At 36.8% G+C, this 13,881-nt stretch overlaps 1 protein-coding gene across 19 annotated transcripts in view; it reads left to right on the top strand.

Annotated features, from left to right (window-relative positions):
- The first annotated feature begins 2,746 nt into the window (after positions 1–2,746).
- PTPRD (protein tyrosine phosphatase receptor type D) overlaps positions 2,747–13,881 on the top strand; it is a 928,191-nt gene continuing 917,056 nt past the window's right edge. For all 19 annotated transcript variants that reach the window (XM_054055286.1, XM_054055289.1, XM_054055284.1 and 16 more), the window contains exon 1: positions 2,747–2,820. The gene's annotated coding sequence lies outside the window, so the exon portion shown is untranslated. The remainder of the gene's footprint in view (positions 2,821–13,881) is intronic.

Genomic DNA, 13,881 nt, shown 5'->3' with positions numbered 1-13,881 from the left:
CTGTGAGGCTATTAGTGTGGACAGTGTTAAAAGCCTTATGGAGGCTAGGCGGGCAGTATCCAGCTCTGTCACCTCATCTGCAAACCTGTCATTTCACCATAGGTGGTAATCAGGTCGGTCAAGTATAACTCCCTTTGGTGGATCCATGCTAACTGCTCCTAGTGATATTTTTATCGGTCAATTGTCTGGAAATAGATATCAGGTTGAGCTGTTCCATCACCTTCCCAGGGATAGAAGTAAGACCTGATGTGCCTATAGCACCACAATTTCTTCTTGCTCTCTGGGATTCCTGAAGGACAGTCTTACAAATGAAGGCCAAGCCAAAGAAGTCATTCAATATCTCAAACTTCTCCACATCTTATTTCATCAGGACCCTTTGCCACATTTTATTACTGCTTGTCTTAGCTTAAGGTTAACTTTTTAGTAGTGAATAATTAACTTTGCAGACAGCATGCACATTTAGTAAGTGTACCACTAGAATGCCCACTGTACAAAAGAGGGGATCAAAAGACAAAAAAGCTTTCAGTCTTTCTGCATCTCTGTTATTGCCCTGTTTTTACTGTCACAATGTATGTTTCAATTATATTACTGTGAGGAGTTTTTTTAGAACAAAGTGAGGAAGCTTGCAGAGTAGTCTACATGACCTGCAGACTAGCAGCATAAAGACCAAAATCTGCTGCTTTTTTTTGCTTTGTTCATGATTTTATTTTAAGCAGAACCTGTATTCTAGAGGCAAAAGAAGTGAAAAAAGAATACTGAAAGTGAAAACATATGAGGGCCCGCAGAAGATATTACAAGAAGGATTACAAGAAGATATTACAAGAAGGATAAGAAGGAGAGAATCTCTGGTCAGGCTACACCAACTGTTATTCACTAAAAGAAGGAAGAGTAAAAAATATTGAACGATTGCGTACATATAGAAGACAGTGGGATGGTAGGAGCATGAGAAATACTAAGAGATTGGAAAGATGGGAAAGATGTGTACTTGAAAAGAAAAGTAAGCAAGTTACAGCTGGAAAATAAGAAGGGAGAAAGGAAAAAACCATCTCATTATGCAGAAAAGGTCTATGATGATGGCATAAGTGAGGCAATAAATAAATGAATACAACATGAAAATGCTAACCTCAGCCCCATCAAAAGGCAGAGATTTACTGCTTAATACAATTATGAGAAAAAAATTGGGTTTGGAGGTTTGGGGTTTTTTTTTATTTTTTATTTTTTACCCTGCAAGCAATCTTCTATTATGGAAGAAAAGAGATCAATTGTCTAGACTATTCTCACATGATGAAATAACTTGCAAGTTTTTAACAGTCAAAGTAGGCTGTTTGCCTGTAGGGTCAGTAGGCCAATGCATTCCACAAAAGGAAAAAAGGAAGAAGGTGTGAGTAAGATGAAGAAGAAAAAAAGTCAGTTTAGAAAGGCATATCTCTGCGTGCTAGGAATGCTATTGTCATGAAAGCAATTATCTTTTTTCCTTTTGAGGAGAGCCTCAGAAATGGTCAGAGGGATGGGATACCTCTCCTTCTATGAAGAAGGGCTGAGACAATTGAGGTTGTACAGCCTAGAGAAGAGAAGGCTCCAAGGAGAACTTATTGCTGCCGTTAAGTACTTAAAGGTGGAATACTACAAGAATGATGAGGATAAACTTCTTAGCAGGATCTGTTGTAACAGGACAAGTCATAACAGTATTAAACTAAGAGGGGGTAGATTCAGACTAGATATAAGGAAGAATTTTTTTACTCCAGGGGTGGTGAAACACTGGAAATGTTGCCCAGAGAGGTAGTAGATGCCCCATGCCTGGAAACATTCAAGTCAGTTTGGACAGGGTTCTGAACAGCCTGAACTAGTTGAAAATGTTGCTGTTCATTGTAGAGGGGTTTGACTAGGTAACCCCTAAAGTTCTCATCCAACCCAAACCTTTCTGTCATTCTATAATTCCTCCTAAGTTCCAAATAATATGAAATCAGACCGGTGTGGAACTAGGGAGTATTTAAACCTATCCAAAAGCAAAGTATGACAATATGCACAACTGAAAGGAAAGGTACTTTTTAGTTGTATCTTCCTACAGTGACACTGAAATGTATACTGTAAAGATGAATCCTGCACTCAATGTGTATCTGACATTTATCTGTTTAGGCTTTGATAGTTTATAAAACCTCTATAAGCATTATCTCTAGTGAGAAATAATTAAATAAGTGAGTTAGAATGGATGTCCCTATCGTAGAGATTAGCACTTGTTTGTGATAAGTAAACAGATAGCTTTACTATTGGCAAGGCTACAGTTCTGTTTTCACAAACTGCTAAAGTAATTTACTGATTAACATACTGCCTATGATAGTACTGCAGGTTTTGGTAGTACATCTGATGTACTTAATGAGCTGATAGCATAAATTCAGTTATGAAACTACAATTTTGTACTAAAAATAACACTTTGAAAAAGAGTTGGTTTAGCATAGTGGCATAGGAATAAAATACTTGTAATTAAGACAATGTGGTTGAAAATGCAATTGTTATTTCATGAACACTTTAATCAGAATATATCTAATTCAAATAACTTAATATATGACCATTTATGATTTACATCCATTTCTCCAGAAATTTCACTTTGTTATTTTGCTTTTCAGTGACAGCAGTTGGCAGAAGTTTTTTTATTGTTAATGTAGTGACTTTTCTGTTTCTTGAACCTTTAGAATTTGTTTGTGTTACTGTAGAAATGCAAATGAGAAATGTTTTATTTTTGTCTTTCAGGAAATCTTGAAGAGTCTTACACTTTTAATCCTCCAGTCACTGACTGCATTCTGAGAACATTGTGGTGAGGTGGTAAGTTGATATAGTCTGTTGCTATGATCAGTGAAATTGTCCTTCCAGATTTAACTGCTGACGCTATATACTTCAGTCTTATGTATATATGATAAAACTTGAGAAATATCTCTCTGGCTGTCTTTGCAAATTCCCAAAATTGTTGAGTCTGCAATTGATTTCATGTGTAAGAAGGTGGGATCACAGAGGTATCAAATTTGTTCTGTATGTGAAGATCAACTTTGTATTATATGAACAGAGCAGTTGATGCATACATACTCAATGTCTATTTTCCAGAAATACTGGGTTCCTATACATCTGGATGTGTTGGTGATTATTGTAGTTAGTTTGATAGAGCATGAGTCACGCAGCAATGTTTGGTACTGTCAGCTTTTCAAATTTCAGTAATCTATTTCTCAAACATTTGTTGGTCTATTTCCAGAATTTTACCTCCCACCTCCCACTCCAGTATGGCAAATCTGTAAAGGCTTTCTTTTCCTGACTACAGGAAAGGCTGGTAGATTTAAGAGGTCACTGTACCCTGGCAGCTTTCCTTGGATGAGCAACTTTTATGAAGCTTTAATAAATTACATCATGACTTCTGTTGATCTTAGCAACACTCTGGTAACTCTGGTAACAGTCCCAGGCTCGGAATTTGTATCTGAGTTTAATTTTTACTTTTAGACCCTTAGCAGAAACAACAGAAGCAATAGTCTCGTATTTCTAGGTGTTAGATGAGTTCTGAATAATGAAGGATCCAATGACAATAAGTCACAGTTCATAGAAAGAGTGAATGGTCTAGAGGGGAAGTTTTATGAGTAGCGGCTGAATTTGCTTGGTCTGTACAACCTGCAGAAGAGGCCGCTGAGGGGGGACCTTGTCACAGTTTACTGCTTCCTCACAAGGGGAGGAGGAGGAGCAGGTGCTGATCTCTTCTTTGGTGACCAATGGTGGGACCTGAAGGAATGGCAGGAAGACATGCCAGTGGAGGTTTAGGTTGGAAGATTCTTCACTAAGAGGGTGGAGAAGCACTGGAACAGGAAGTAGTCATGGCTCCAAGCTTAGCAATATTCAAGAGGCATTTGGGCAATGCCCTCAGACGCATGGTGTGAATTTTGGGATGTTCTGTGCTGGGATAGGAGTTGGATTCGATGACCTTTGTGGGTACCTTCTGTGGGTTGTTCTGCGATTCTGTGATTTTAGGGTATTTATTACATATTTAAATCCATCCATTAATAAAACTAGAAGAACAGTTTTACAACTTTGATTATACATCCTTGTTATATGGAAAAGATTGATATTCTAGAATTCAGTGAGTACCAGAAAAATCTTTCAAAGTAATAGATACCAAGAAGAATAAAATTTTATGTTATTTCATTTTCTGTGGACATAGAAATGGTCGTTATACGATGTACATAAATTGCTGAGTTAGGACCACTGAAACAGCATAGATTCTTATTCTTGGCTTTGTTCTATTATTGTTGATAAACAAAAATTTATAAAGTAAACAGGCTAAATTATTTCTCTCTTTAGAATATAAAGATCACCCAGTCCAGAGTGTGTTACTTTTTAAACTAGGCAGCTATTGGTTCTGGTCTGTACTCTGAGTGACTTTTTTTTGTGTTATTATTGAAATATACTGTCACCTACTATATCTTGATCTAAAAGAAGAAATTATTTCACACAAGTAGTGACTATAAATAGGTAAATATTAACAACAAAAATCCATTTTGTTGCAAAGTTTCTTTTGAAGGATTTTTTTTTCTTGTCTTTGGAAATCAGTGACAGTTTTGAGTGTTATCTAAATCATGACACTTGGTAATCCTTTTATTTTATTTATTTAGTGAAAATATAAATTATTTTCATTGGAACTAATAAAATTATCTGCTCAACTTGATTATTCTTGCTGTAAGTGTTTTCCATGCAGTAATGTCTTTTACTCAAATAATAAACATGTTTTCAGAGCAAATTCACATTCTTATGTGAAATATAATAAATACAAATCAAATTTATTTCTGCCTTCTCTTGCAGTAGTGTCTTTTTTAACTAAATATGAAGTTAGTATTAATATTTATATTTCACAGTTAAAGAAGTCAGATTCACTGCAGCTAGATTACTGCCAGGTTTTTTTTAATATTGCAGATCTTGAATAAAGATATTTTCTTATAATTTCCTAGGCTGAAATCTGGGCACCATATCAAATGTAAGATATTTCCTTGACAAATCAATGATAATGAAAAGCGACTGAGAAATAAATAATAGAAAGAAGCAAAAAAACCCAGACCCAATTTATGCCAAAGTTTTAGTTGTTTAAACTTTTATATCATTTAACAATTTAACATCAAATACACGATGACATAAAATTTTCAATTTCCACACATTTTCTATTTCAGATGCTATGGAATAAAGAAGTCAAAATTGTGTAAACTTAACCTTTAACAAAAACTTAATTTAGAAAAAATCATAATAATAAATAAGCTTATTCAAAGATGAATAGTTGTTATATGTCAGGTTTTTTTAACCAGAAATTCAGTGCTTATGCCTCAGACTCCCACATGTAAACTTGAATGAATAGGAGCACGTCTGTAGCATTTTCAATTATAATTAGTATTCATCCAAAAAGGAGTTGACTCTGCCCCTTTACTCTGCTTTGGTGAGACTCAGCCTGGACTACTGTGTCCAAGTCTGGAGTCTTCAACACAGGAGTGATATGAACCTGTTGGAGTGGGTCCAGAGGAAGACCACAAAAATTATCAGAGGGATTATAGAATCATAGGGTCATTAAGGTTGGAAAAGATATCTAAGATCATCAAGTCCAACTGCCAGCCCAACGTCACAATTCCTACCAAACTATGTCGTGATGTGCCATGTCTACACATAATTTGAACGCCTCCAGGGATGGAAACTCTAGCACTTCACTCAGCAGCTTCTTCTAATGCTTCACCACTCTTGCATTAAAGAATTTTTTCTAATATCCAGTCTAAACCACCCTTGGCGCAACTTGAGGCCATTTCCTCGTGCAGTATCACTTGTTACTTGGGAGAACAGACCAGCACCCATCTCGCTAAAATCTTCTTTCAGATGGTTGTAGAGAGAGAACTATAAGGTCTCTCCTCAACCTCATCTTCTCCAGGCTAGACAATCCCAATCCCCTCAGCAGATCCTCCTGAGACTTGTGCTCCAGACCCTTCACCAGTTTTGTTGCCCTCCTCTGGACAAACGCTAGCAACTAAATGTCCTTCTTGTACTGAATAGCCCAAAACTGAACATAAATGGATGGAACACCTCACCTGTGAGGAAGGACTGAAACAGCTGGGGTTGTTCAGCCTGGACAAGAATAGGCTCTTGGGTGCTTAAAAGGGACTGATAAGATAGATGGAGAGTTTTTTAGCAGGACCTGTTGTGACAGGACAAGGACAATGGTTTTAAATTGAGAGAAGGTAGATTCATACAGGATATAAGAAACTTTTTACAATGAGGATGGTGAAACACTGGCAGAGGTTGCCCAGAGAGGTGGTAGATGTCCCAGGCCTGGAAATATTCAAGGTCAGGTTGTATAGGGCTCAAAGCAACCTGATCCAGTTGAAAATGTCCCTGCTTGTTACAGGGAGGTTGAAATAGAGGTCCTTTAAGTATCCCTCCCAACCCAAACTTTTCTATGATTCTATGATGTTATAAGAGGAGGCAATGGGTCTTATTAACAATTAACTTGATATGGTTCATGAAAAAGATGGAAAATGTAGATATAGGCAAATAAAAAGCATTATGCTATGTTTCATAGATGTAAAGGAGGCAATTATTAAAGCTTTTTTGATGAACTAATTAATAAGTATACGTAAGTATTAAATTAATGTATTAAAATTCTTAGCACTGTCAATTCAATAGCTTGGCAAGCTAAAATTTGAATATTAAATCTTTAACCTCTAGACTATATTTTTGATGCCAGTTTAGATTGCTTGAATTTAATAGTTTTGAGCTTGACAGTTATTTGGCTCCCTGAAATGTGATGATGAAGTGAGTTCAAGTGCTGAGGATAAAGAACCGCATTACAAGACAATTGCATGTTATGACAACAGCTCACATTTTGTAGTCACAACAGAAAGGTCAGAACTCAGACGTCTATGCAAAGTCAACTGCACCTCAAGTCAAAGAATAAGTCTTGTAGCTCTAAACTGATAAGGGCCCTGTGAAAATTTGAACTTTGTTTTTCCCATCCACCACCTCAGGCTTTATTGCATTTGTGGCTAAAAACTCATTTAACATTTTACCATCAGCACAAAATTCAGTTTACCACTTAATCAAGCTAAAAATTAGGGGAAAAAAGAACCTTCTTCTTCTGATAAAATCTGTATTGATCCTAAAAATGTCCTTGCTGAAATTGATAACAACAGAAGTCAAGCAGTCATTTCTATTGAATGAATAGTGATTAGGTAAGCAGCCCTAATGGAAATGCAGAAAATCTTGGTACAGCTCTGATATATTATTAATGAAAAGAAGTTTCTCCCCAGAGATAGAGATGCTTCAGGTAATTTAGTTCTCCTGGAATTCTGTCATTATGTGGATCAAAACCTGAATAAATCAAATCTTCACAGAATACTTTGGTATTTTGAAAATGTGTCTTTTGAGAGTATTGGAGTTTTTCCTTCTTAATGATCAATGGCAAATTATTTTCAGTAAAATTAAATGGAAGCCATCCCTAATCAGTGCTTTCTCTCCCCCCACAAATAAGTATTGATGTTGCTCCTAAATATGTAACACGCAGCAAATAGAAATGGAAGGAAATATGTAATATTTCTCATTCAATATTTCTCAGTAGCTGTGTGCCAACAATAGTAGATGACTCACAAAAGGTAATCTGTAGAGTTACAAAACACAGAATGTTATACTGTAAGTTCAAAGAAAGAAAATGTTGTTTCTCTACAAGTATATTTTAACCTTCCAGGACCAGATATTCTGAAGTCATGCAACACAAGTTCTGTGGGCTAATTGTGGTGTGCTAGGAGCCTTCTCCATGTTGAACAGCCCCAGTCTCCTAGGCTGTCCTCATAGCAGAGGTGCTTCAGCCCTCTGATCATCTGTGTAGCTGTCTTCTGGACCCTTTCCAACAGTTCCATATCCTTCTTATGTTGAGGATTCCAGAACTTGACACAACACTCTAGGTGGGGTCTCATGAGGGAGGAGCAGATGGGCAGAATCACCTCCCTTGACCTGGCCATGCTTGTCTTGATGCACCCCAGGATATGCTTGGCCTTCTGAACTGTGAGCATGCGTGGCTTACTCACATTGAGCTTCTCATCAATCAGCACCCCCAAGTGCTTCTCTGTAGGTTGCTCTCAATCACATCAACATCCATCCTTTATTGAAACCGCGGGTTGCCCCGCCCCAGGTGTAGGACCTTGCACTTGGCTTTGTAGAACCTCATGAGAGTCACACAGGCCCACTTCTCCAGCTTGTCTAGGTCCCTCCGGATGACATTCTGTCCTTCCAGTGTGGCAACTACACCACTCAGCTTGGTGTCATCTGCAAACTTGCTGAGGGCGCACTCGATCTCATTCAGTATAATTGATGAAGATATTAAACAGCATTGGTCTGAATCCGCATCCCTGAGGGACACCACTTGTCACAGATCTCCATCTGGACATTGAGATGTTGACCACTAGTCTCTGAATGTGACCGCTCAACCAATTTCTTGTCCACTGAACAGTCCACTCATCAAATCCATATCTCTCCAATTTAGAGAGAAAGATGGTGTTCGAGACTGTGTCAAAGGCTTTACAGAAGTCCAGATACATTACATCTGTTGCTTTTCCCATGTCCACTGATATTGTCACCCCATCATAGAAATCCACTAGACTGGTCAGTCAGCACTTGCTCTTGGTGAAGCCATGCTGGCTGCCTCCAATCATCTCCCCTTCCTCCAACTCCCTTAGCGTAGCTTCTAGGAAGATCTCTTTCATGATCTTGCCAGGCACTGAGGTGAGGCTCACAGGTCGGTGGTTCCCAGACTCATCCTTTCTACTCTTTTTAAGAATGGGGACAATGCTACCCTTCTTCCAGTCACCAGGGACTTCTCCTGACTGCCATGACTTTTCAGATATGACGGAGAGTCTTGGCCACCACATCAGCCAATTCCCTCAGGACTCTGGGATGCATCTCTTTAGGTCTCATAGACTTGCATATGTTCAGGTTCCTCAGGTGGTCACAAACGTGATCTTCCCCTACGGTAGGAGGGACTTTAACCCCCCTGGTTCCCACCTTGTTTTCTGTTGACCCGGGAGGGGTGAGGAGAGCAGTTATAAGTGAAGGGTGAGACAAAAACATTGTTTACCTCAGCCTTCTCCTCGTCTGTTGATACAGTGTCACCATTTCCATTCATCATTTGTGGTACGCTTTCTTTAACCTTCCTTTTCTGGTTGACGTATCTGTAGAAGCCCTTCTTGTTAGTCTTCACTTCCCTTGCCAAGTTCAGCTCCAGGTGCGCCTTGGCCTGACTGATGCCATCCCTACACAACTGGGCAGCATCCCTGTACTCTTCCCAGGATCCCTGTCCCTGCTTGCATTGCCTGTGCATTTCCCTTTTGCTCTTCGGTTTGACCAACAGTCATGACTCAGCTGGTCTCACCCCTTCCCTGCTCAGTTTCCTAGAACTGGGGACTGTGCACTCTTGTGCTTTATGGAAAGCATCTTTAAATATTTGCCAGCTCTGTTCTGCTCACTTGTCCCTGAGCACCATAGATATTATAATTATTATGATCACATGTTCAAAACCAACTTGATGTATTGACTAGTTTTACTAAATGTTGGGATCATTTAAAGAAAAATATTTTAAGACTTCGTTCAGTTTCGAGAGATCTTATTGACTGGAACATGATGCGTATGCATAAAAAGTAGTTCTTTATTCACAGGGAACACATTTTTGTCTGAGTCGTGATTTGTTGTGCAGAATTGACTAACACTTTTTGTTAAAAATCTTACTCTCCCTCAACACATTCTTGGTAAAGAACAACATGCTTGAAAAACATGTAAGGATTAAATAATAAATCACCAAAATTCTTTTCCTTAGTAAATTTGAATGGGTTTTGTTCTGCTTTTAATCTTTTTGTAACTATATTACATTATAATACTAATCTCAATATTTTTTGTATTGACTGAAAGTAGCAGTGATTATATGCAACTAGGTGTAAAATTAGTATACTTCTAAATAACGATAATTTGTATGCCTGTATATGTATATATATAATTTTAGTTACTGGTCATGTTGTTTCCTTTCTGTAGAATAGTACAGCTGACCTTGGCAAAAGTAGATTTTAGGTGTAAAACTAAGACTAATTAACAACCATGCGATCTGGGGTGGTTGAAATGTCTCCAGAATAGACAGGAATTGAAGATCTGTTGTACTTTATGTAAAGCGTGAGAAAGGATATTTCTGGAAGACAATTGCGTTTTCTAGAGACAAATGTTACTAAGTAAACATTTAGATTTATTGTGTTCTATATACATATTGGACTTTAGATGATACCATTTCATAATAGAAAAGTATGAAAAATAAGTTTGGAGTTGTTAAACTTAGACTTCATTTTACAAATGTAAGTATTAGAATACCATAGCATATACAATCCTGAAATATTATGATGCAGAATACTGTGTATTATTTCTTCTCTTTTTATGTTAGGGAGTCTCCGATGAATCTAATCAACCTTTCTGTTTTATAAACCACATAAAGACATCTAAGACTACCACATGTTTTTTTATTCTTTCATTAAACGCAAGCACTAATGTTGTTGAGTGACCCAGTAGCTGACAGCAAGTATAAGTCAAAAGGACGCCTCAAGTTTGACTTTTTCTGAGGTGAATACTGGATTTGTTTAGTCTTACATGTTTTCAGGTGAAGAATACTATCAAGTACTTGGCAAAAGAGATTTATTATAATGTTCATCTTCACACACTTTGAGATTTACTGTCTCTCTTTAGGGTGTATGGAAATATGTTTCTGATAAGCAATATGCTATCATATAGAAAGACAGGATTTGTATGAAGTGTGTAACTGTGATGTCCTGAACACGAGGAAAAACGTCTTTTCTTTGAGTGTGACATAGAACTGGAATAGGCTGCCCAGAAAAACTGGAATCACCTTCTCTGGAGATATCCAAAACCCACTTGGCCCCTGCTTTAGGTGAACCTGCTTTAGCTGGGGGGCGTTGGACCAGATGCTCTCTGGAAGTCCATTCCCAACCCCTACAATTCCACAGTTCTGTGATTCTGTGATGTACAATACGGCTCGTGTCATGCGTTCCGCAGCCACAGTGTAAATCAAGCCCCTAATATGTTGATGATTCTGTGATATTGTACCATCATGACAACTGAGTTCCTGCACAGCTGTGGCTTCTTAATTTTCATCCCACATCCACTATTAGTAAAGATTTTTGAAAAAGACCTATTGCAATATAGGAATGCACCATGGAAACATATTGCATAAGTATTCTTTTTAATTTTTAATTCCCTAAAAACCTTTTAAAATTTCCTACTCGCCTAAAATGTTTCCATAAGAATTGCAGAAAAATATAATTGTTTCAACAGTTTACTTAAGTTATTAATTGCATTTTCCAGTCACAGGTTCAGTTTTCTACTGCTTTTCTGTATTTGTTTTTGTTATATTTCATGCCTAAAAGAATCCTTTGAGAAATTACTGATGTCAATGAACACCAGTAAATCATCTCAGATATGCTGTTATCTTTCTTAGTTGTCCACTAGCTAAAAAAGCTCACCAACCTTTATTTTATAGACAATAGCATATAGTCCTATGTCGCTGAAGTAGAATGTTTTCTACTTAAATTAGGAGACATTGCTTTTAATTTGTCAGAGTAAAATGGTTTTATATAATTTATTGCAAACATTAAGCAAAGCGCATGATTTGTAATTTCAGAAAATTAATGACTTTGGATCTACATTTCTGTTCTAAAATCTTTATCATTTGTTGTTTCTCACTTCTTATAATTCATTTGTATAGACTAATACAACCATTAGCTTCCTTGAAATCAGGCTGATTGGTACTTAGGCTTCTTTTTTTATGCCTCTGATAAATCCCACATTATCCAATATATAACTATATTGTTCCCAGCAATATAGTGCTTTTTTGTCTCAACAACCAGTTTTATACTAACCATTACATTCGAAAGCAAAGAGCTGCAATAATGACAATAGGAAGAAGAGTGATATCTAGAAAATCAGAACTCCTGTTCCTGAATTTATTTTGGTGTATGAGTTGGAATTAGAGATAATTTCACGTAATGCATTTGCCTGGGTTAATAAGGACTGATATGTTTTCCTCAAAGATGAGATTTTCCTAATAGACTACGTGAACCATTTCCTTTGGTTCTATTGGCAAGAAATTAGACAGAGCACTGTTAAAAAATTAACTATGAAAAGATCTACCAGATGGGGAGAAGTAAGTAGTATGCCGGAAAGAAACTACTGTTTATTCTCCAAAACGTCTTTGTCTGAGACCAGAAGATAGTCTCAGATTTCATGATTCCTCTTTGCCACATGATTTAATTCCATTAAGGTATTCTAAAACGAAACAAAAAATAAGCAAACAAACAAAACTCAAGAATTCCCTGCTCACAAAATCAGTGTAAACTTATTCATATTTTTTTAATATTCAGAGATTAGAACTGAATTATTTGGAAGTGGATTTTATTTGTTGATATCATGTTTTTTTCTACATAAATTCAGCATTCTAGTTTCTTCGTGTTATTTTAATTACAGATATTCAGAGTATCTTGTTTAAAAAAAATAAATAGATGTTAGTCCTACAGTGCCTGTCACAAAGGACAAGTCTGGGCACAAAGGACAAATCTGTATTTCTCTGAGGCTTTGGGGGTCTGGTGAGCAGCAGTCAGGATTTGTAATTTGAGCTTGAATTTTCGAATAATCTTTCTGATGATACTATGAAGGTCTAGCTAAGGAAATAACACAGTATTTAGTCATTTGCTGACATCATCTGATCTATAACTTGATTTTTTTCACTAAATGACAAAAATGTGTTGTAGCTTCCGCTCGTTCAGAAATGTATTTCTAAAGAAATAGTATTACAACTTTTCCACTGACTTGTTCACTTTGTGCTATAGTATGTGACTTTATTCTACTCCCACTCTTTCTTCACCTTCCTAAATGTTTATCTGAGGTAATAACAATAATTAGAAAATGTAAGTCAGCAGCTGTTAGCACACATATTTTTGTTGGTGACAAATTCAATTAAAGACATTGCTAGCTAAACCAATCAAATAACAGGTAGCTCAGAAAAGATCAACTTGAATTATTATTGCCTATAATAATTTCTCAAACCATTAAGTCCGTAGAATTTTTTGAAACTGAAGCTCGTAAAGGTAAATTGTGGAAAATGCCTTGCTGGTTTGTGGGCATTCTAGAGTGCAAAGCTTTGTGCCTCCCATACATAATGCTCCTCCTAACATTGTCTAGCTTGCAGCATAACTATAGACAGGCTTTAGCAGTTATTTCATTACAAATGTCTATTTCCAGGAATGCTAACTATAGCCAGAAATCTTTTTTACACTCCCATGAGTACAGAGCAAACATTTTTCTTTTTCTCTGTTTTGAACTATGGTTTGGGTTGTTTATGAATGACTAGAGAGAAGGCTTGATAAACAGTAATCAGTAAATTTATTATAGCAGCAGCAGTAGCTTTTGAACCTCAGTAATTCAAAAGAGAATTATCTTTCCAAAATGCCAGTGTACATTTGAACTTTGTCATAAATCAAAAGGCAAATGATGATTAAAAAAATCCAAACCCAAGAGGTCTTAAGATTAAGATAGAGTGAAGCAGTCATTTATACTACTACATTAAGCCTTTAGTTACTTTGTGACTAAGGGCAGTTAAAAGTAATATTTGAAACCATTTCCATGCAAGTGAGGTTTTCATGGTCTCTCATTTGGCTCTTCTAACAATTGTAACAGTTTATGGAAGTCAGAAAGGAGCCTAAACTGAGTAGCTGCAGAACTAGAGAATTTGATATGATCACAGTTGTTTTTTTGAACAAAGTAATTCATCAGAAAAAAAGCTGG

This window comes from Cuculus canorus, chromosome Z, assembly GCF_017976375.1.
Source record: "Cuculus canorus isolate bCucCan1 chromosome Z, bCucCan1.pri, whole genome shotgun sequence".
Lineage (NCBI taxonomy): Eukaryota > Metazoa > Chordata > Aves > Cuculiformes > Cuculidae > Cuculus > Cuculus canorus.
This window is presented reverse-complemented; position numbering and strand designations above follow the sequence as displayed.